Genomic DNA, 22,082 nt, shown 5'->3' on the forward strand with positions numbered 1-22,082 from the left:
CCCCGATCCAGCGCACCTGCCCCGCGGGGTCGGACCGATAACCCGTGTGCCCCGATCCAGTGCACCTGCCCTCGCGGGGTCGGACCGATAACCCCTGCGCCCCGATCCAGCGCACCTGCCCTCGCGGGGTCGGACCGATAACCCGTGTGCCCCGATCCAGCGCACCTGCCCTCGCGGGGTCGGACCGATAACCCGTGTGCCCCGATCCAGTGCACCTGCCCCGCGGGGTCGGACCGATAACCCCTGCGCCCCGATCCAGCGCACCTGCCCCGCGGGGTCGGACCGATAACCCGTGTGCCCCGATCCAGCGCACCTGCCCTCGCGGGGTCGGACCGATAACCCGTGTGCCCCGATCCAGTGCACCTGCCCCGCGGGGTCGGACCGATAACCCCTGCGCCCCGATCCAGCGCACCTGCCCCGCGGGGTCGGACCGATAACCCGTGTGCCCCGATCCAGCGCACCTGCCCTCGCGGGGTCGGACCGGTAGCCCGTGCGCCCCGATCCAGCGCACCTGCCCCGCGGGGTCGGACCGATAACCCGTGTGCCCCGATCCAGCGCACCTGCCCCGTGGGGTCGGACCGATAACCCCTGCGCCCCGATCCAGCGCACCTGCCCCGCGGGGTCGGACCGATAACCCCTGCGCCCCGATCCAGCGCACCTGCCCCGCGGGGTCGGACCGATAACCCGTGTGCCCCGATCCAGCGCACCTGCCCTCGCGGGGTCGGACCGGTAGCCCGTGCGCCCCGATCCAGCGCACCTGCCCCGCGGGGTCGGACCGATAACCCCTGCGCCCCGATCCAGCGCACCTGCCCCGCGGGGTCGGACCGATAACCCCTGCGCCCCGATCCAGCGCACCTGCCCCGCGGGGTCGGACCGATAACCCGTGCGCCCCGATCCAGCGCACCTGCCCCCGTGGGGTCGGACCGATAACCCGTGGGCCCCGATCCAGTGCACCTGCCCCGCGGGGTCGGACCGATAACCCCTGCGCCCCGATCCAGCGCACCTGCCCCGCGGGGTCAGACCGATAACCCTTGGGCCCCGATCCAGCGCACCTGCCCCGTGGGGTCAGACCGATAACCCGTGGGCCCCGATCCAGCGCACCTGCCCCGTGGGGTCGGACCGATAACCCCTGCGCCCCGATCCATCGCACCTGTTCCCGCGGGGTCGGACCGATAACCCGTGTGCCCCGATCCATCGCACCTGCCCCCGCGGGGTCGGACCGATAACCCGTGCGCCGCAATCCATCGAACCTGCTCCCGCGGGGTCGGACCGATAACCCGTGTGCCCCGATCCAGCGCACCTGCCCCGCGGGGTTGGACCGATAACCCATGTGCCCCGATCCAGCGCACCTGCCCCGCGGGGTCGGACCGATAACCCGTGTGCCCCGATCCAGCGCACCTGCCCCGCGGGGTCGGACCGATAACTCGTGTGCCCCGATCCAGCGCACCTGCCCCGCGGGGTCGGACCGATAACTCGTGTGCCCCTATCCATCGCACCTGCCCCGCGGGGTCGGACCGATAACCCGTGTGCCCCGATCCATCGCACCTGCCCCGCGGGGTCGGACCGATAACCCGTGTGCCCCGATCCAGCGCACCTGCCCCGCGGGGTCGGACCGATAACCCGTGTGCCCCGATCCAGCGCACCTGCCCCGCGGGGTCGGACCGATAACCCGTGTGCCCCGATCCAGCGCACCTGCCCCGCGGGGTCGGACCGATAACCCGTGTGCCCCGATCCAGCGCACCTGCCCCGCGGGGTCGGACCGATAACCCGTGTGCCCCGATCCAGCGCACCTGCCCCGCGGGGTCGGACCGATAACCCGTGCGCCCCGATCCATCGCACCTGCCCCCGCGGGGTCGCACCGATAACCCGTGGGCCCCGATCCAGCGCACCTGCCCCCGCGGGGTCGGACCGATAACCCGTGCGCCCCGATCCATCGCACCTGCCCCGCGGGGTCGGACCGATAACCCGTGCGCCCCGATCCAGCGCACCTGCCCCGCGGGGTCGCACCGATAACCCGTGTGCCCTGATCCATCGCACCTGCCCCCGCGGGGTCGGACCGGTAGCCTTTGGGCCCCGATCCGTTGCTCCGGTCCATTCCTAAAGACTTCGGAGCCTTCTGTGACCTCTGGCCCCGTGGGGCGCTCGCAGGCCGCCAGTTTCATGCTTTCGAGTCTAGAGGGGCCCGGGTCCAGCCCTCCTGGGGGGGTGCCCGTCAGGCCAGAGTGGGGCAGGAGCTTTAGGCAGGGCCTTTAGGCTAATCCAACACGAACTCATCGAACCCAGGGCCAGCAGGGACCTCAGCAGCCATCCAGCTCAGCCCCCTGCCCGAAGCAGGACCAGTCCCAGCTCAACCATCCCAGCCAGGACTGGAACACCTCTAGGGTCGGAGATTCCACCCCCTCCCTAGGGAACCCAGCCTGGCGCTTCCCCACCCGCCTAGGGAAACAGTTTTCCTATTATTCTACTCAGACCTCCTCCACTGCAACTTGAGACCATCCTCCTCCTTCTGTCACCTGTCCCCTCTGCCTCTCTCAGCCTCCTCCGAACCCCCTGCCGGGAGTCGCAGGCTGCTCTCAAATCCCCTCACTCCTCTTCTGCGACTAAACAGACCCAAGTCCCTCAGCCTCTCCTCACAGGCCATGTGCTCCAGCCCCCTCAGCATTTTGCTCGCCCTCCGCTGGATTCTCTCCAATGCGTCCACATCCTTCCTGTAGTGAGGGCCCAGAACTGGACACAACACTCCAGACGTGACCTCCCCAGAGCCGAATAAAGGGGAATAAGGACATCTCTGGATCTGCTGCCAATGCTCCTCTTAATGCACCTAATGTATTATTAGCCTTCTTGGCTACAAGGATTCCTATTTAGCACTCGGTGGCTGCCGACGGGCACACCGCTCCCTCTATGACCCTGGCAGCCCCAGCCGCCTGCAGCTCGAACACAGCACCCTGTCCCAGCACACACACAGGCTGGTGCTGGGAAGGTGCCCAGCGGTGGGTTGACAATGCGGGCTGCTCCTTGTTTTAGTTTCACCCCGGGCCTGGTGCTAGGGCTGCAGCCATCCAGGGAATGGCCCAGGTAGCACCAGAAACGCTCCTGCTGTGTCTGCCCCTCCGCTTACAGCCCTCCTCCGCCGTGAGGCCTACAGCCACCCGAGCAACGGGGCTGCGGCCGGCTGAGCCCACGGCCTGTCACGCTGACCCAGGCTGCCTCCGGGTTTCCCTGGGCTTTTCCGCCTGTTGTCTCCTGTCTTGGGCTTGGACTGGAAGCTCCCTGGGGCAGGGACCCTGGTTTGCTCTGCATTTGCACAGCGCCTATTGAGATGGCCCGTGGCCAGGACTTGTTGATGCTGTTAGACTAGAGTGAAGCTCAGGAGATATCCGACTCCCAGGGGCGTGGGCACCAGGCCCCCACCCTCGGGCGAGGGAGAGATACTACAGGGTTAGCTGCGTCGGGGGCGGGGCTGTTTGGGGTTAAAACAGCATGATGGGTTCATGGCACTGCAGGCGTGGGGGCAGGGGGCTTGTCTCCCAGATGGGTGTGGTAAGCCTTTACCTCCCAGTTCAAGGCAGATTCAGTCTGGGGCAGGGGGGTGGGAATCACGGGGGGAGTTACAATGTCGATAACGCCTTGTAGTGCAGCCGAGATGTGCAAACTTGCAAAATGATTCCTGCTGACTCTCCCTGTTTAAAAATAGCCCCTTGGCTGGCAGCGTAACGCTTCTTTCCCTGTCCCGCACAGACTGCGGAAACGTGTCACCGGGCTGCCACTTAAGACCATCACAAACGTGTCCTTTATGACTAGCTGAAGGGACGGTACCCGGGCAGGACAGAAGAAGGACAATGCAGTGCTGTGGATAAATACATGTCACTACAAAAAGGCACCTTGGCTGGGTTTTTAAAACATGTAGATATAAAACCTGCCACTCTTGCAAATGCAGTAAGTGTTGCTGATTACAAAGTAGTATTCCCATAGAAACGAGTTGCAACGACATCCAAGCTTGGTATGCAGAGGAAAGCTGTGACCTACAAACCGCACTCCGATATTGCCGAGGTTTCAGTATTCTTGGGGCGGGAGTAGGCATGAGGGGAAGGATACCTGAAACAACTGTAAAGAGAAATGAATTGTATCCAAAGCGGGAGCATGGGATCCTCGATAGTGCAGAGACCAGCCAGCCAGGATGCCTGGGTCCCTCCCATTGCTATTTCTGTGTCTAACTCACTTGCTGGAGCAAGTCCTTCCGTTCCCGGGCGCGAGAAATAGGGACCGTGCTGTCCTGTCGGGCGCCGGGCAGGATTCGTTAATGTTTGTCCAATGCATTGAAAGGCCTGGATGTCGGATAAATGCAACTACTCCTAAGTAGCGACTCCCATGGCACAAATTCCTAATTATTCCTAAGTAGCAACTTCCACGGCACAAGTGCACGTTGGCTTTTGGGACCCCGATACACCCCACTCTGCCCTCCGGCTGACACAGGCTTCCCCAAGGAAGGGGGGGATGCGAGACTCTTCAGTCTGAAACTGGAAAAATGACAGAAAGAGACGGGTGCTAAAAAGGGACAGCTTTGCCCTCCCTCTTCCCTCCTCCCCAAGCCCGCCAGAGAGTGAGAAGCACAAGGGACATTTCACTGCACAGGAAGGAGGTGGAGTCTCCATCCCTGGAGGTGTTTAAGTCCCGGCTTGACCAAGCCCTGGCTGGGATGATGTAGTTGGGTTGGTCCTGCTTTGGGCAGGGGGCTAGACTCGATGACTCCTGAGGTCTCTTCCAACCCTGGGATTTTAGGATTCCATGAAAGCTCATGAGACTGGCTCTTCTTGCAAGGGTTCTTCCTAGCAATTAAAAAAATTAATTGCAATTAATCACATGATTAAAAATTAATCACAATTAACTGCAGGGCTTAAACAAATGAGTTGTGATTGTGCAATTAATCACACTCAATAAGAGAATACCATTTGTAGACATAGTTTTGGGTGTTTTCCACATTTTCAAATATATTGATTTCACTTACGCAGCGTACAATGTATACAGGGCTCACTTTATGATTGTGATACACATGTGCACTGTCGAAACAAAAGAGATGGTTTATTTTTCAATTTTCTGAATACAAGGACTGTTGTGCAAACTGTATTATGACACTTGAACTCACAAATGTAGAACTGAGTACAAAAAGAACTGCAGTCAAAAATAAAAGAAAGATAAAACGTTACCTCCTGCAAATTGTACCCAAACTTATGTGGGCAATTGGCTAACCCAGGAGAACCGAGAGGACTTGTAGGCACTCAAGTTTACATTGTGTTGATTTTGAATATAGTTGTGTCTAAAAAAACTCCATTTGTAAGTTGAGCTTTTATGACTTGGCACTACAACGCTTGTATGAGGTGAATTGGAAAATACTATTTCTTTTACCATTTTTACAGTCCAAATATTTGTAATAAAAACAATATAAAGCGAGCAGTGTACACTTTGTACTCTGTGTTGTGATGGAAATCAATATATTTGAAAGTGTAGAAAAACATCCAAAATACTGAATATATGTGAATCAATAGTCTATTGTTAAACAGGGCGATTATAACTGCAATGAATTGTGATTACTCTTTTAATCATGATTAATTTTTAATTGCATGAGTTCACTGTGAATCGCAAACCCTCGTTCTGCCATTTGGGGTCACTTTGGCATACGAAGAGTTTATTCGATGTTTGGGCCTATCGAATCTGAGCCCAAGCCCTAGCTGTGATGTAGCCTCAAATCCACATACCAGCCCAGTCCAGATCTGGTCCAGATCCGCACACAGCCTCTTCAGCTCAATAAGGAGTGGGCCTGGCCTGTTCCTGAAGGCAGCATACTCTGTGGGTGACACATACTCAAGAACTGTGCAGGCCTGGGCCCATAGCTAGGGACTAAAATCTGTGCTCTCCCAATGTGCTTTCATGGACTCAGTAGGATGCAGAGAGCAGCAACAGGGGACGGCCTAGACCCGGGACAAGAGGATGAGATGGCCGAAACGGCCAGGCCTGGTTTGCACAGAGCTTCAGCTGGCCTAAGTGGCTGCAAAGATAACACCCCCTGATGGAGCAGAGATGGAGGTGGAATAGTCAGCAATTCCTACGGCGCCGGGAAATGAGCAAGGCGAGAAGAGGGTCGTGTTTCTCTCCGACTGAGCTCGGCCGCAGCGTCTCGGTTTAAGCAAGGAACTCTCCTGAAGGCCGAATGGGCTTGGAGAGGCAACGCCCCCAGCTGAGAAGAAAAGCAGAGACCAGATCCCATGGGGATTTCATGATACAGCACCCAGGGGAGGGATTCGCTTCCAGCGCCTGGGCACCGACTTCCGCCTTCTCGCAACACCCCGACTTCCGCCTTCTCTCCCAAGCAACACCCCGACCTCAAGGGACCGAGCGTTGCCGTTTTGCTGAGCTCCGCGTGGGGAGGGACGCGCTCCTTTTGAAGCCTGGCCCTGGGTTTGCAGGCGCTAGGACACCATGGGGATGGGCTCTCCTGAGGGTGCCGTGGGAGGTGATGGAGCAGAACTCCTGCCACTCAGGGCCTCCCCTCGTCCTACTCGCCACTCCAGCAGCAAGCCCTCCTTTGCTCTACACACCTGCACAGCCCCCTAGCCCAGCCCGGCTCCCACCCCTCTGCTAAGAGCAGGATCGTTCCAACCACGTTGAACAGACGTGCGTCCGTGGGGTTTTGCTGGGGCTAGGTTGACGCTACGCCCGACTCCCGCTCAGCACACCAGGCAATTGTTAATATTCGCAAGGGGATTCTTTCCCTTTCCTCCTTCACGTGTGTTTTTGTTTTCTTGGGCAGCGCTCTGGATTGCCACCTCTCTCCAGCCCCGCAACGAGGTGCTGTGTAAATGATCAAATAGCTAGGTGGAAACGGGGAAAACCAGCAGCGGTCTCAATCAGCTGTAATGAACTCTAGCGGGTAAAGCACGCTTAGGCCAGTGATCCGGTTCATTTCTCTCACTATTGGTCATCGCATCTACCCCCGGCATGATTTTGCGGAAATGCTTTTAACAGAAAAGTTTTTCCGTTAAAAGTATTTCCGCAAAAGAGCATCTAGATTGGCACGGATGTTTTTGCGCAAAAGCATCCATGGCCAGTCTAGACGCGATTTTGTGCAAGAAAGCCCCGATCGCCATTTTAGCCATCGGGGCTCTTCTGCGCAAAACAATTCTTCCCTGTCTACAAATGAACCATATTGACATTTCCAAGTTAGGGTTTTTTCAGTTTTTTTCCCCCAGCTGAAATGATGAGCTGAATTTGAATTCACGAATGGGTTTGGTGCCTGGAAAGATGCAATTTTTGATGAAGTATTCTTGCACAAGAGGGCTTTTTCCTGAGCGGGAGCATGAAAGTATTTGCGCAAGAAGCACTGATTTCGGACAGTAGAATGTCAGTGCTCTTGCACAAATTCAAGCGGCCAGTGTAGACAGCTGGCAAGTTTTTGCGCAAAAGGGCTGCTTTTGCGCAAAATCTTGCCAGTCTAGACGCACCCCCTGTGTATTATTATTCTGGGATACTAATTACTGCATTAGCTCCCCCCCGAGGACACTCTGTCCCTCGGAATTGGAACCCCGGTCGGTCAACATTCAAAGTGAGCCAAGAAGGGATTTTTTTTGGCCAGGAACAAACAATCAAACCACCCACCTTTGCTCCCAGTAGCCATCTCTGAACCAAACCTGGATTCGGGGGGAGGGCGTTGGTGACCTAAACACAAAAATGAAAAACCCCCACAACCCTTTCATTCAGAGCAAGCCAAATATTTCAAATGTCAATTGAATTGACATTTCATTTAGGAAAAAGTTGTCTCAAATCGACATTTCATCTTGAAAACATTGTTTTGAAACCAAATGTCAAAATGAACCATTCTGACATTTCCAAGTTAGGGTTTTTTCAGTTTTTTTCCCCCAGCTGAAATGATGAGCTGAATTTGAATTCACGAATGGGTTTGGTGCCCAGAAAAATGCAATTTTTGATGAATTTACTATTCTTTGAAAAAATTCCCCCGGCCTTCATCAGCACTGCTGAATGGCATTTTCCGATCTCCATGGACTGAAATCGTAACGGACTCAGCTCGCCTCTGGCATAGCTTATTATCCAAGTAGGCATTTTTCCAAGTGTTACCGTCAATAGTATAATGTTTATGAGTCTATCACAGGATTTCACTTGACTTTCTGCAGGGAGACGATGACAGATAGACGGAGGCACAAATCCTCGGGCCAAGTGAACGCTATCGCCCTACCGCACACATGCTCAAATGTCTAGCCACGAAACCTATTCTTACAGGCCATGATGGAGCACGCTCCCTAACTTTTGTGAATAAGAATTCACTGGGCCTATGTAGCGCTGTGAAGAATGTGCCTCTAGGCCATTTTACTGATGCACACTTCTGGTGCAGCCCTAAACAGTTTCCCCCGACAACACGCAGTCCCTCTCTCACTGTTTGACTGATTCATGTGTGTCCCTTTGGAAATTCAAAGCCCCTTCTTAGCAATGTTGCTGGCCATCAGAAATCAACTCTCCCAAGGTATGTCTAAACTACATGCCTCTGCCGACAGAGGTATGTGAAATAGGCTACCCGACATCGTCAGTGAAGCCGGGATTTAAATATCCCTGGCTTCATTAAAATAAAAATGGCCGCCGCACTGTCCAGCTGATCGTCAGCACAGTGCGCGAGTCAAGACGCAGATCGGTCGACCGGGGAACCCTTTGTCGACTGCTCCCTTATGCCTCATGGAACTAGGTTTACAGGAGTGGTCGACAAAGGCTTCCCCGTAGACCGAGCCACGTCTTGACTCGCATGCCGCGCTGACGATCAGCTGAGCCAGCACAGCGCAGCGGCCATTTTTATTTTAATGAAGCTGGGGATATTTAAATCCCGGCTTCATAGACTATGTCGGGTAGCCTATTTTACATGCCTCTGTCGGCAGAGGCATGTCATCTAGACGTACCCCCAGTGCCTGCGGGACTCGGGCGGTGTTCGGCATTTCTAACGCTGCGTTCAGAATCCCTTCTGTGTCCAGGAGAAATAAAGCGGCCTTTGCCACCCCGGCGATGGGATGCAGTCGCAAAGTGTCACGTTTCCAAACGCAGGTGCCAAGTTGCACAATGACACCAGCCGCACATTGTGCACGTCCCACTGGCAGAAACACACATTAAGTGGACCACTGCGCAGGCACTAATAACCTTTGCACGTGCACTTTTACCCAGCCTGCATCTACATCTAGTGCATGTGGATTTCATCCAGTCACCTGTGCAGTGTGCTAGTGGGCACCTGGTTTTGTGAATGTAGCCCGCTCTGTCCTAACCAATGCCTAACAGCTACAGTCCATAACAAGGGACCAACATAAAGAAAGATACAGTTCAGAGGAGACTAACTTACTCATTTGGCCAATCGCCATGAGGTCAGCGTCGTCTGAGCCTCTGTCCAGTGCTCGGACCAAACCAGCATGAGGTCTGGAAAGGAGACTAGTTTAATAGCAGGTGCCCCTAGTAGACATCCAAAGACATTTTCCATTGGTTCCTACTGGTTCCAATTAACCAACCAGATCTTGGAGCAGAGTAAAGAGGCTTTTAGTCCAACATTTCCTGGAAATTACTTGTTCCTGAAACAACTGATCCTGCAATTTCCTCCACTAGATACCACTAGAAGTCAACCAAGACCAATATAAAACAACCGGGCCTACAGAAACCAATATTGAGGAGCGGCAATTTGCTGAAATTGTCACCAGAGTGCTGTCAAATTGTCTTCTACCTGTCTCCTCTGGTCAGAAGCAGCTGCTGGTTTGGAGCCCAATTTCTAGTCTAAATAGGCTCAGAGAGTTGTTTTTCTTCACACAATGCATAGTCAACCTGTGGAACTCCTCGCCAGAGGAGGTTGTGAAGGCCTGGACTCTAACAGAGTTCAAAGAAGAACTAGATCAATTCATAGAGCACAGGTCCATCAATGGCTATTAGCCAGGCTGGGCAGGGATGGTGGCCCTAGCTTCTGTTTGTCAGAAACTGGGAATGGGCGACAGGGGAGGGATCAGTTGATGATTCTCTGTTCTGTATATTCCCTCTGGGGCATCTGGCATTGGCCGATGTCGGCAGACAGGACACTAGGCTGGATGGACCTTTGGTCTGACCCAGTCTGGCCGTTCTTATGTCCTTCCTAGAGTCCTTACTCAATCCTTCATCCTTCAGCAAACCTCCCTTTGACTCCAAAGAGCTTCTCCTGAACAAGGACTGAATAAATCCTGAGTAGGCACCTCAGGATCTGTCCTTCCTCCAAGATGGTTAAATTCTGCCCTAGGGCTTTATCTACGACAGGGCTACTCAACACGCGGCCCAGGGGCCACATGCAGCCCGTGACCCGTTTGTTGGCAGCCCACAGTGCGGTTTGGGCTTACGTGGGGCTCAGTGTGGCCCATGGGTGGGAGCCAAATCGAAAAAGGAGTCAATAGAATGATCTTCTGTTGATGTGCATTTTAGTAGTTCAATTCCTGGACTGTCACTGCTCATTAAAAGTGCTGTCATATGGGTGCCAATCGGGTAAATACTGCATTTGATTAATATCAGCAGAACTGACTTCAATGGGGCCTGCGTGTTGTGTAGTCGTGCCTTAATCTTTGTATTCATGCTCGTTGGTGTGAGATTCCATTTGCATATATTTGCATATCTATTTGCATGTATATGCAACCACGTTCAAGTTGCAGCCCTTGGCGTGTGCTGCAAGTATCGCTGTGGCCCCCGGAGCTTCCAAAGTTGAGTAGCCCTGGTCTACAACTAACTTTTGTCATTTACCGGTGCTTAACACCCGTCTCTCGCCAGGAAGGGCCAAGTTTTGCTGTGCCAAATGGCAGTGTAAGCGTCTCGTCATCGGTAGGAGCGCTCTCCTGTCGACACCGCGAACCCCGCTCCTAGGAGGGGGAAGTATTTTGTCAGCAAAGTGCCCGCAGAGAGTTTACACTGCCATTACGAAAGCGTGTCTAGATTGGCCACACATGCTTTTTCCGTTAAAAGCATTTCCAGAAAATCATGCCAGTCTAGAGTTTATATAGGGGAGGGAGCCAATCAGGAGCCACGAGGCTGCTGCCTGTCACATCCTTGAGGCGGAACTTCCCTGGGCCAGTGTCCATGGACTCTCATGGAAAGGTGCGCAGGCTGGTGACGGCTGCTGCTGGGGGAGGGCGAGGCCAGCTGCCGGGTCGCTCTGCAGGGCTGGGCTCTAGACTGGGAGCTTTACACTTGAGTACCGGAGCAGCAAACTTCAGCAGGGGCTAATCCTGGGAGCAGTTACCCAGCACGTCCCTTTATTCCTCCGAACTGCTCCATCTTCCTCTAGACCAGGGGTGTCCAAACTTTTTTCAAAGAGGGCCAGATTTGATGAAGTGAACATGCGTGAGGGCCGACCATTTTGCCTGACATTCTTTGAACCATTAAAATTAAATGCAAATTAACTATTTTATGCAAAGTTTATTGCAAACGGCATACTTTTCATTTAGTCACATGGATGACAAATCTAAACAGGTGTTAAATCACTCTGCCTTTCATATCTGATGAAAAAAAAAATCCAGGAAGCTGAAATATATGTCAGGAACATTGTAAAGTACATTACATATTATTGGTAATAAAGGTTGTCTGTCAACTTTTAAGTTCAAAAAATATGAACAGGAACATAACACCAAGTATACATGTTGTGTCCAAATTTATTTATAACTGATTTAGACCAACTGACATTAACTGAGATTTTACAATGTATTCATCTCAATACATATGGATTCGTTGGGGGCCATAAAAGATAGATTTGCCAAATTACCTGTGGGGCCGTATTAAACCGGAACACGGGCCGCAATTGGCCCGCGGGCCGGACTTTGGACATGCCTGCTCTAGACGGTGCAGCTTTGATGCCACTGAATCGCTCCCATGTGCGGGTCCCCGGCAGGGCCAGACTTACTGATCAGTGGCTTCATAATGAACATGCCGGTCTCAGAGCACTGCCTGTAAACTTCCCTGTGATCACCCCAGGTGACCTCTGGCTCTTTCTTCCTTGTGTTTGCCGTGGGGCCAAGGACCGTGGCGGCGGCGAGATCTGGAGGAGAGCTGATCACAAAGGGAACGGTTCCGGATGAAGCAAGTTTGCCTGATTTTTAGTTATGACTGGACACAACACAGCAGTTCTTTCATGAGCCTGGCTTGGAAACCCACCAGCTCTTGTTGAAGCTGAATGGCCAGTGGAAATTATTTATTTTTAATTTTCCTCCCAGTCTGCAGATCTGGAAGGCTTCCCGCTGCTTGGCTGCTCCCGCACAGAGAAACTTGGAAACGCCACTGGCGCTTATTTGTGTCCTTAATTTGGGCATGGCAGCAGGAGAGACAAGGGGAGGGGACAGACGGGTTGTTTGAGCAACCTGGGTCTCTCCTTCGGCAATGGAGGGGGCCTGGCCGCTCTTTGAAAGGGGACGGTGCATTTCTTGTTTTGGACCAAGACCCAAAGAGACAGGATTGGGGGAAGAAGGGAAAGGCTGAGGAGGGCGCCTTGTGGGCACTGGAGAGGAGGAGAAAACAGACGCGCCCCGCTCCCATGTGACAAGTTCAGAGCCTTGGCCTGCAAGAGGCAGCTGGGGAAACAAGCGGGCACCGAGGGAAAGAGCGGCTTGGCTTGGACGTCCGGAGTCGGGCCCCCACCTTGCACCGTGCGGAGGTACAGACACCGCTGTGGGGGCTGGCGTGGGGCCAGGTCGCACCCGTACTGCAGTGCCAGGGAACTGTGACCTGAGCAGTCCCGCGGCGGGGGGGCTCAGTGTCTCTTTCTGCGGAGTCGGTGGCAAACCAAAGATGGCAGCTGCTAGTAGTGTCCCGGGATCCACGCCCCTGCTCAAGCAGCCTCAACCTCCCTCTTTCTACCCCCTGAGCAGGGTTGCATGGGGTCAGACCAATGGTACCTCTGGCTCAGTGTCCAGTCTCTGACCGTGGCCAATCCCGGATGCTACAGCAAGAACACACACAATCAGAACAGGGATCCAGCCCCATCGGACCGTCCCAACTTCCAGCAGTCAGAGATTTAAGGGCACCCAGACCAGGAGGTTGCCTCCCTGACTGACCTGGCTAGTAGCCATTGATGGACCCAATCCTCCAGAACATCTCTAATTCCTGTCTGAGCCCAGTGATACTTTGGGCCTTCACGGCATCCTATAGCAGTGAGTTCCACAGGTTAGCTGTGTGCTGTGTGAAGCAGCACTGCCTTCTTTGAAACCTGTGGCCCGTTAATTTCATAGGGCGATGCCTGGTCCTTCAGCTCCGTGAAGCGGCAAACACCACTTCCTCCTTCACATTCTCTACCCCAGTCATGATTTTATAACCCTCCATCATCACCCCCCGTAGGCAACTCGTCTCTAAGCTGAACTGTTCCCGTCTTTTTCACACCTCCTCAGAGGGCAGCTGTGCACGCCCTTCCTCATTTCTGTTGCACTCACTCCACCTTTTCAAGCTCTAGCAGATACTTTTCGAGAGGCGGCAACCAGGCAGTGTTCCTGGGATGGGCGAACCAGGGATTTCTAGAGCAGCTTTATGATATTTTATCTTAGCCCTTTCCGAACGGCTCCTAACAGTCCGGTTTTGCTGCACCCTGAGCCGGTGACTCCAGAGAACTGCTCACAGTGACTCCGAAACCTCTTTCTTGAGTGCTACCAGTTCGTTTAGACCCCTTTCATTTTGTGTTGTGGCAGGGTCCCTCTGCCCCGGCCAGTGTGTGGGCCGGCAGCTTCCCCCTTTGCCAGGGGTGGGGGCTTGCAGCTGGTTTCGGGGGTAGGGAGCCCGGCCACTCCTTCTGGGACCCCCGCCCCTGCTGTCTCTAGCGCTAGAACTGCCAGTCCTCCGTTCCCCACCTTCTAACTGGGGAGGCTTTTAAAGGCCCCCAGCGGGCCTGAAGTGGAGTCAGCTGGCCCCAGTGTGCCTGGGCCAGCTCCCTGCCAGCTGCTCCCACTTGTCCTACTGCCCTTAGCCCCTAAACAGCAGGCCCTGTGCCCGTTTGGGGCTGCCTTTCCCCCTCCGTAGCAGTCCTGTGGCCTGACCTAGTCCCAGCGTGGATCTCCGGCTTACGTCTGACTGCACCGCGTCCCAACGGAATCTGAGCGTCTCCTGCAATCCCGGGACTCCAGGAGCTGGGACTACGATAAAACGGCAATGTTGCTGTGTATCGCGAGAGTTGTGGCATGTGTGTGTGTGTGGGCGGGTCGGGGGCGGGGGCAGCCAACAATGCTGCCTCCAGCAAAATATCCAGAAGAAAGACAAAAGAACTGGCTTCCTGTCCGCCCTGTGCCCCTCGTTCCCTGTCCCCTTCCCGTTTCTCTGGGCACGTCCCACCCCTCCATGCTGACCCAGCAGGGACCCAAACCGGGCTGGTCCCTGGCGATGGCTCCCCTCCCTTTCACGCGCTTCTGCCCCTTGTTACTCGAAACCTCCCGTTCTTCAGCACGTTCCGCGGCCTCCTCTGGCTTGTCACCAGCATCTATTTTTATCTCCTGCCTATTCCCTCTCTGTCCCCTCCCTTTCCCAATGCTCTCTCCCCCTCCCGCTTTGCGACGCTAGACCTGACCCTCCTCCTCTGGTTCTGCAAGGGGCTGGGATTGCATGCCCCCCCCCAGCGATGTCTAGTAAGGGGGATGTGAGGGTGCTGGACTGAATGTGGGGGGGGGGGGGGGGATTTGTCAGCCCGCTTGCCAGCTCTTTCCAGACACCCAACCTACATTCTATAGTGTCTGAAAAAACCATTTTGTCTCAGGCCCCCCCGAGCTCCGCTAGCCCCCCCCCCCCAGCACCTGCCTGGGTGTCTGCAGGCCGGCTTGTGGAGCGCACCCCACTGGGTCCTTTCCACGGGTGTCTTCAAGGTACAACCCCCGTCCCTCGGCCTCGTTTGCTGAACACCACAACACGCAGCAGGATCCCTGCCTAACAAAGCCGCTCCATCTTGTTCCCACCACGGCCACGGCGAGACGCTTCGGAATGTGTCATTTCTGAAAGTTACCTTTCAAGTCCCATCTCTGTGTGTGCGTGCGGGTGTGTTTCAAGTCCCATCTCTGTGTGTGCGTGCGGGTGTGTTTCAAGTCCCATCACTGTGTGTGCGTGCGGGTGTGTTTCAAGTCCCATCTCTGTGTGTGCGTGCGGGTGTGTTTCAAGTCCCATCTCTGTGTGTGCGTGCGGGTGTTTCAAGTCCCATCTCTGTGTGTGCGTGCGGGTGTGTTTCAAGTCCCATCTCTGTGTGTGCGTGCGGGTGTGTTTCAAGTCCCATCTCTGTGTGTGCGTGCGGGTGTGTTTCAAGTCCCATCTCTGTGTGCGTGTGCGTGTGCGTGTGTTTCAAGTCCCATCTCTGTGTGTGCGTGCGGGTGTGTTTCAAGTCCTATCTCTGTGTGTGCGTGCGGGTGTGTTTCAAGTCCTATCTCTGTGTGTGCGTGCGGGTGTGTTTCAAGTCCCATCTCTGTGTGTGCGTGCGGGTGTGTTTCAAGTCCCATCTCTGTGTGTGCATGTGCGTGTGTTTCAAGTCCCATCTCTGTGTGTGCGTGTGTGTTTCAAGTCCCATCTCTGTGTGTGCGTGCGGGTGTGTTTCAAGTCCCATCACTGTGTGTGCGTGCGGGTGTGTTTCAAGTCCCATCTCTGTGTGTGCGTGCGGGTGTGTTTCAAGTCCCATCTCTGTGTGTGCGTGCGGGTGTTTCAAGTCCCATCTCTGTGTGTGCGTGCGGGTGTGTTTCAAGTCCCATCTCTGTGTGTGCGTGCGGGTGTGTTTCAAGTCCCATCTCTGTGTGCGTGTGCGTGTGCGTGTGTTTCAAGTCCCATCTCTGTGTGTGCGTGCGGGTGTGTTTCAAGTCCTATCTCTGTGTGTGCGTGCGGGTGTGTTTCAAGTCCTATCTCTGTGTGTGCGTGCGGGTGTGTTTCAAGTCCCATCTCTGTGTGTGCGTGCGGGTGTGTTTCAAGTCCCATCTCTGTGTGTGCATGTGCGTGTGTTTCAAGTCCCATCTCTGTGTGTGCGTGCGGGTGTGTTTCAAGTCCCATCTCTGTGTGTGCGTGCGGGTGTGTTTCAAGTCCCATCTCTGTGTGTGCGTGCGGGTGTTTCAAGTCCCATCTCTGTGTGTGCGTGCGGGTGTTTCAAGTCCCATCTCTGTGTGTGCGTGCGGGTGTGTTTCAAGTCCCATCTCTGTGTGTGCGTGCGGGTGTGTTTCAAGTCCCATCTCTGTGTGTGCGTGCGGGTGTTTCAAGTCCCATCTCTGTGTGTGCGTGTGTGTGTTTCAAGTCCCATCTCTGTGTGTGCGTGTGTGTGTTTCAAGTCCCATCTCTGTGTGTGCGTGCGGGTGTGTTTCAAGTCCCATCTCTGTGTGCGTGTGCGTGTGCGTGTGTTTCAAGTCCCATCTCTGTGTGTGCGTGCGGGTGTGTTTCAAGTCCCATCTCTGTGTGTGCGTGCGGGTGTGTTTCAAGTCCTATCTCTGTGTGTGCGTGCGGGTGTGTTTCAAGTCCCATCTCTGTGTGTGCGTGCGGGTGTGTTTCAAGTCCCATCTCTGTGTGTGCGTGTGTGTGTGTTTCAAGTCCCATCTCTGTGTGCATGTGCGTGTGTTTCAAGTCCCATCTCTGTGTGTGCGTGCGGGTGTTTCAAGTCCCATCTCTGTGTGTGCGTGCGGGTGTGTTTCAAGTCCCATCTCTGTGTGTGCGTGCGGGTGTGTTTCAAGTCCCATCTCTGTGTGTGCGTGCGGGTGTGTTTCAAGTCCCATCTCTGTGTGCGTGTGCGTGTGCGTGTGTTTCAAGTCCCATCTCTGTGTGTGCGTGCGGGTGTGTTTCAAGTCCCATCTCTGTGTGTGCGTGCGGGTGTGTTTCAAGTCCTATCTCTGTGTGTGCGTGCGGGTGTGTTTCAAGTCCCATCTCTGTGTGTGCGTGCGGGTGTGTTTCAAGTCCCATCTCTGTGTGTGCGTGTGTGTGTGTTTCAAGTCCCATCTCTGTGTGCATGTGCGTGTGTTTCAAGTCCCATCTCTGTGTGTGCGTGCGGGTGTGTTTCAAGTCCCATCTCTGTGTGTGCGTGCGTGTGTGTTTCAAGTCCCATCACTGTGTGTGCGTGCGGGTGTGTTTCAAGTCCCATCTCTGTGTGTGCGTGCAGGTGTGTTTCAAGTCCCATCTCTGTGTGTGCGTGTGCGTGTGTTTCAAGTTCCATCTCTGTGTGTGCATGCGTGTATGTGTTTCAAGTCCCATCTCTGTGTGTGCGTGCGTGTTTCAAGTCCCATCTCTGTGTGTGTGTGCGTGCGTGTTTCAAGTCCCATCTCTGTGTGTGTGTGCGTGTGTGTTTCAAGTCCCATCTCTGTGCGTGCGTGCGGGTGTGTTTCAAGTCCTATCTCTGTGCGTGCGTGCGGGTGTGTTTCAAGTCCCATCTCTGTGTGTGTGTGTGTGTGTGCGTGTGTGTTTCAAGTCCCATATCTTTGTGTGCGTGCGTGTGTGTTTCAAGTCCCATCTCTGTGGGTGCGTGTGTGTGTGTTTCAAGTCCCATCTCTGTGTGTGCGTGCGGGTGTGTTTCAAGTCCCATCTCTGTGTGTGCGTGCGGGTGTGTTTCAAGTCCCATATCTTTGTGTGCGTGCATGTGTGTTTCAAGTCCCACATCTGTGTGTGCGTGCGGGTGTGTTTCAAGTCCCATATCTTTGTGTGCATGCGTGCGTGTTTCAAGTCCCATCTCTGTGTGTGCGTGCGGGTGTGTTTCAAGTCCCATTTCTGTGTGTGCGTGCGTGTGTGTTTCAAGTCCCATCTCTGTGTGTGCATGTGTGTGTTTCAAGTCCCATCTCTGTGTGTGCGTGCGGGTGTGTTTCAAGTCCCATCTCTGTGTGTGCGTGCGGGTGTGTTTCAAGTCCCATCACTGTGTGTGCGTGCGGGTGTGTTTCAAGTCCCATATCTTTGTGTGCGTGCGTGTGTGTTTCAAGTCCCATCTCTGTGTGTGCGTGCGGGTGTGTTTCAAGTCCCATCTCTGTGTGTGCGTGCGGGTGTTTCAAGTCCCATCTCTGTGTGTGCGTGTGTGTGTTTCAAGTCCCATCTCTGTGTGTGCGTGCGGGTGTGTTTCAAGTCCCATCACTGTGTGTGCGTGCGGGTGTGTTTCAAGTCCCATATCTTTGTGTGCGTGCGTGTGTGTTTCAAGTCCCATCTCTGTGTGTGCGTGCGGGTGTGTTTCAAGTCCCATCTCTGTGTGTGCGTGCGGGTGTGTTTCAAGTCCCATCTCTGTGTGTGCGTGTGCGCGCGTGTGTGTGTGAAAAGATAACGCGAGGCACCAGCCAGCATCTGGGCAGAATGAATCAGCAGAATTCCCAAGTCATAACAGGCAGTTTCTTCTCCAGGTGCCCCCGATGCGGATCACTCTGCACCCCCCCCCCCCCCCCCAGGTGCTTCTCCTATTCTAGATTTCCAACCGCCCCACCAGCCAAAATCCCACCTTCCTTTTTTTCTAGGGACAGAAACACACGTTGGTGTCGGTTTCATTTGATTGGTTAAAACATCTGATTTCAATCCATCTTCCAGGTGACCCGGGAGACGGAGGTGGGGCCCACTCATGGTCAGCATGTGGCACGTGGCCCCAACCCTTCCCCAGTGGGAGCACGGAGGGGAGGAGAACGGGGGGGGGGGGGCGTGGCCCCGGCCTTCCCCAGAGCATGTGGTAGGCTGCCCCCGCCCCAGAGCACAGGTCAGCCCTAGCCTTCCCTGCCCCAGTCTATTGTGCTGCGTTACTGTGCGCTGTTTGACAGCTGCCATGATACGCCCCAGAGGTGGCCGCATTGGAGTAACGGGCAAAGTGATTTTTTTAATGCTCATGGGCACACCCAGCCTAATGCTTACTCCAGGGGGTAATCCTTGCTCGTGAACCACTCAATCCCCTGGTGCAGGGCTGCTGTGCGTAGGTGCCGAGGGGTCTCGCCTGTCGCGCTTGTCACCTCTGTGGCCAGGAGCGGCAGGCGCCATGCCAGCGTCTGACACGCAGAGGGCCTGGCACGAGGACCCTGAGTTTATCCTCATGACACGCTGGCATAACCGGGTCTGTGCCTGCGCTGGCCAAGGGTGCGCCGGGTACAGGCCGTTCCTGGACCAAGGGGCGTGTGCCCGCCGGAGAGCCCGTGCCTGCCCGGAGAGGGCAGCGAGAACAGCTGAGCAGCGGAGCCTTCCGAGCGCCCCCAGCTTTGCCATGAGTCTGCCTCGGCCCTCAGTCCTGCCACCTCCGAGGGCCCTGGCGGCTCCCGGCAGCTCCACCAGCCAGGCCATTAAAAGTCCAGCTGGCGGCCCAGGCTCCTACCTGCCTCGGCTCTGAGCGGAAACAGCTACCTGGTCCCTGTGGCTCCGAGGCACAGGGGCTACCTGGGGTGCTGCCCCGCCCCCAGTGCCAGCTCGGCAGCTCCCATTGGCTGCAACTGCGGCCAATGAGAGTGGGGGGGCATGCCTGGGAACACAAAGGCAGCCCCTGGTGCATCCCTGGTCGCCCCTGTGCCGAGGGGCTGCAGGGAGCTGGCAGCCACTTCCCGGGAGCCATGGTGAGCGCTGCTGGCACCTCTCACCCTCCCACCCCGTCCCAGCCCGGGGTACCCTCCTGCACCCCAGACCCCTCATTTTCCCCCAGAGCCCACACCCTCAGCCCCCCTCCAGCTAGGAGCCCCTCCCTGCACTTTAATCTCCTTGCCCCAGCCCCCCTCCAGAGCCCACCCCCAACACCTCAAACTCCTGCCCTGCCTGACCCCCACTCAAGTACCCCAAATCCTTCATTCCCAGCAAAACGGAGGCCGCAGATAAAACAGTCCCCACGGACTACCTACACCAAGTGCCTGCAACACCTCTCCGCCCCCATACACGCGCCTTTGGGTAACCAGAAATCCCGGTGGGGGGACCTGGCTTGCCCTTGATGCCACATGCGGTCGGGCCTCGTTTTTAGTTTTTATTAGCGCCTGCAGAGCCGTTCCGGTGCGTTTGGAAGCAAATAACCTGACCCTTCTCATCGTGAGAAATAACACCACTTTTCCTAGCCCCAGGCAAGCCAGTCTCCAACCCTCCACTGCTTTTATGCTGCTCTCCTCCTGCCGTGACTCAAGGGGGGGAAATAAATTGAGTCAATTCTTGGGCAAATATTCTTCCCCTTATGCTGAGTTTGCAACCACACAACATGTACCGAGCCCTTCTCCCGCCCGTTGCATTAACGAATGAAGCCGCTCCCCCGGACATCTGTGAGTCCAGCCCACAGCGGGGTCAGTGGGGCCTTGAGTCCTGAAACTTAGAGTTATCAGTAGACCTCAGAGCACTTTACAGAAGGCGGAAATGGCTTCTCCCCATTTTACAGCAAGGTAAACTGAGGCACAAGGGGGCAGGCTCATGGCATTCAGAAAGCCCAGGGCACAACCAGGAACAGAATCCAGGTCTCAGGTCCCAGTTCAATGAGTTCGCCACTCAGCTACACTTAAGCTACATGCTTAAGTATGGGACCAAGAAAGGAGCTTAAACGCGAGCTAGTCAAAACTTTTACCTCCTTTCCTTTTAATTTTCAAAGGTAGTTTCATTCCATTGTTTCAGAATGGATCCTCTTTAAAAAAAACGATGGTACATTTGTAATTGAAAAACTGATTCCCCCCGCCAAATTGTACTTTTCAAAGGCATTTTTAAAAAATGTTGCCAGCAAAATTTTCCCTTTTTGAGTCATTTTTATTGTGAACACTCCCCTCATGTAACTATGCCACCGGATCAAAATTGGCAATAAGGAAACACATGCAAGAAATCCAAACCAGTGGGCAAAACATTGAAAACTGAAAGCAAATAACCCCCCAGGCATTTCAAGAGACTGAAATTGCTAAGAAAATGTCAACCTTTCCAAAAGGGCTGGATTTCATCAAAATAAAATATGTTGCGAAGGGGAAATTTGGAGCCGCTCTGTTACAGACTGAGGTCTAGTCTACACATGAAATGGATAAAACTATGTTGGTGGGATATTTACTGGTTTGGAGTGTGATACGTTTACACTGATACAGTGCACATGTAGTTATATCATCAGAAAGGAGTGCAACGTGGGTATAGCTTCTTCCCTTGTAATTCAGGAATAGCCACTGAGTATATATTTGCGAGAGTTTGCCTGTCTGTCTGTGTGTCAGTTTGTCCAAGAACTCCTTACACACAGGAGGAGCCAGGACCAGCAAAATCAATATCCAGCTTCCTCTGATCATACCTTAGAGCAAGTTTGGTTGTGCCAGGACACTGGGATGTGTCTGGAATGGGATTGCTGCTCATAAAACCACAGAAAAGCAATCACCAGGCAGGTGAAAGGAGGTACCTGCCCCCATCCAGGGCTTCCCCAGCCCCAAGTCCCTCACCCTCCAGGTGCCCTTTACAGAGGGTGGGCTTCCTGCCCCGTCGCAATTCATACGGGGACATTGCTGGCTGTTCCCCTTTGTCAGGGAGCGAGGGGAAAGAGCAGTTTGCTGCATTCCTCACTCTGGCTGGCAGGGGGCAGACAAACCTGGACCTGCCTCAGCCGGGGAACATGCCCCCCTCCCCTAGGTGTGTCTGCTGCAGCAGCCATGGAGAGACGCTTCTCACCTGGCCCCAACCTGCTGCGGTGAGAGAGTGCTGGGGTATCCTCTCTCCCCAGGGCAGCCTGAACCTCTCAGCCCCAGCCCCAACCAGAGCAATGATTTACATGAAGCAGAACTATATTTTTGGAAAGCCCAACTCCTTGCTCCAGAATCCCTGTTTTCATTTTTTTAAAGAGTAAGCAGTTGCAGAGATGAGCTTGGAAACACAAAATTCAAAGTTTCAAAAGACAAAAGGTACAAAAGCTCCCACCCTGACACCCAGCCCCGCCCCTTCTACCCAGGCCCACCCCCACGGTAGCATCCCCAGCACCATGGGGAGGGTGGGTGGCTCATGGGCACAGAGTCTGGGGAGGGAGGACAGTGCCCTGGGGCAGCAACACTCTGCCCTCAGCACGCATACAGTCTACGTCTAGACTGGCATGATTTTCTGCAAATGCTTTTAACATCTAGACGCGCTTTTGCGCAAAAAAGCCCTGATCACCATTTTCACCATCGGGGCTTTTTTGCACAAAACAAATCTGA

The 22,082-nt window shown here is 54.7% G+C and overlaps 1 protein-coding gene across 2 annotated transcripts in view; it reads right to left on the reverse strand.

The window, feature by feature from the left end:
• The window catches only part of PSD2 (pleckstrin and Sec7 domain containing 2), a 102,682-nt gene that overhangs the window by 60,191 nt on the left and 20,409 nt on the right, over nucleotides 1-22,082 (reverse strand). The gene's annotated exons all lie outside the window — the stretch shown is intronic.

This window comes from Pelodiscus sinensis, chromosome 17 (genome assembly GCF_049634645.1).
Source record: "Pelodiscus sinensis isolate JC-2024 chromosome 17, ASM4963464v1, whole genome shotgun sequence".
Taxonomy (NCBI): Eukaryota; Metazoa; Chordata; order Testudines; family Trionychidae; genus Pelodiscus; species Pelodiscus sinensis.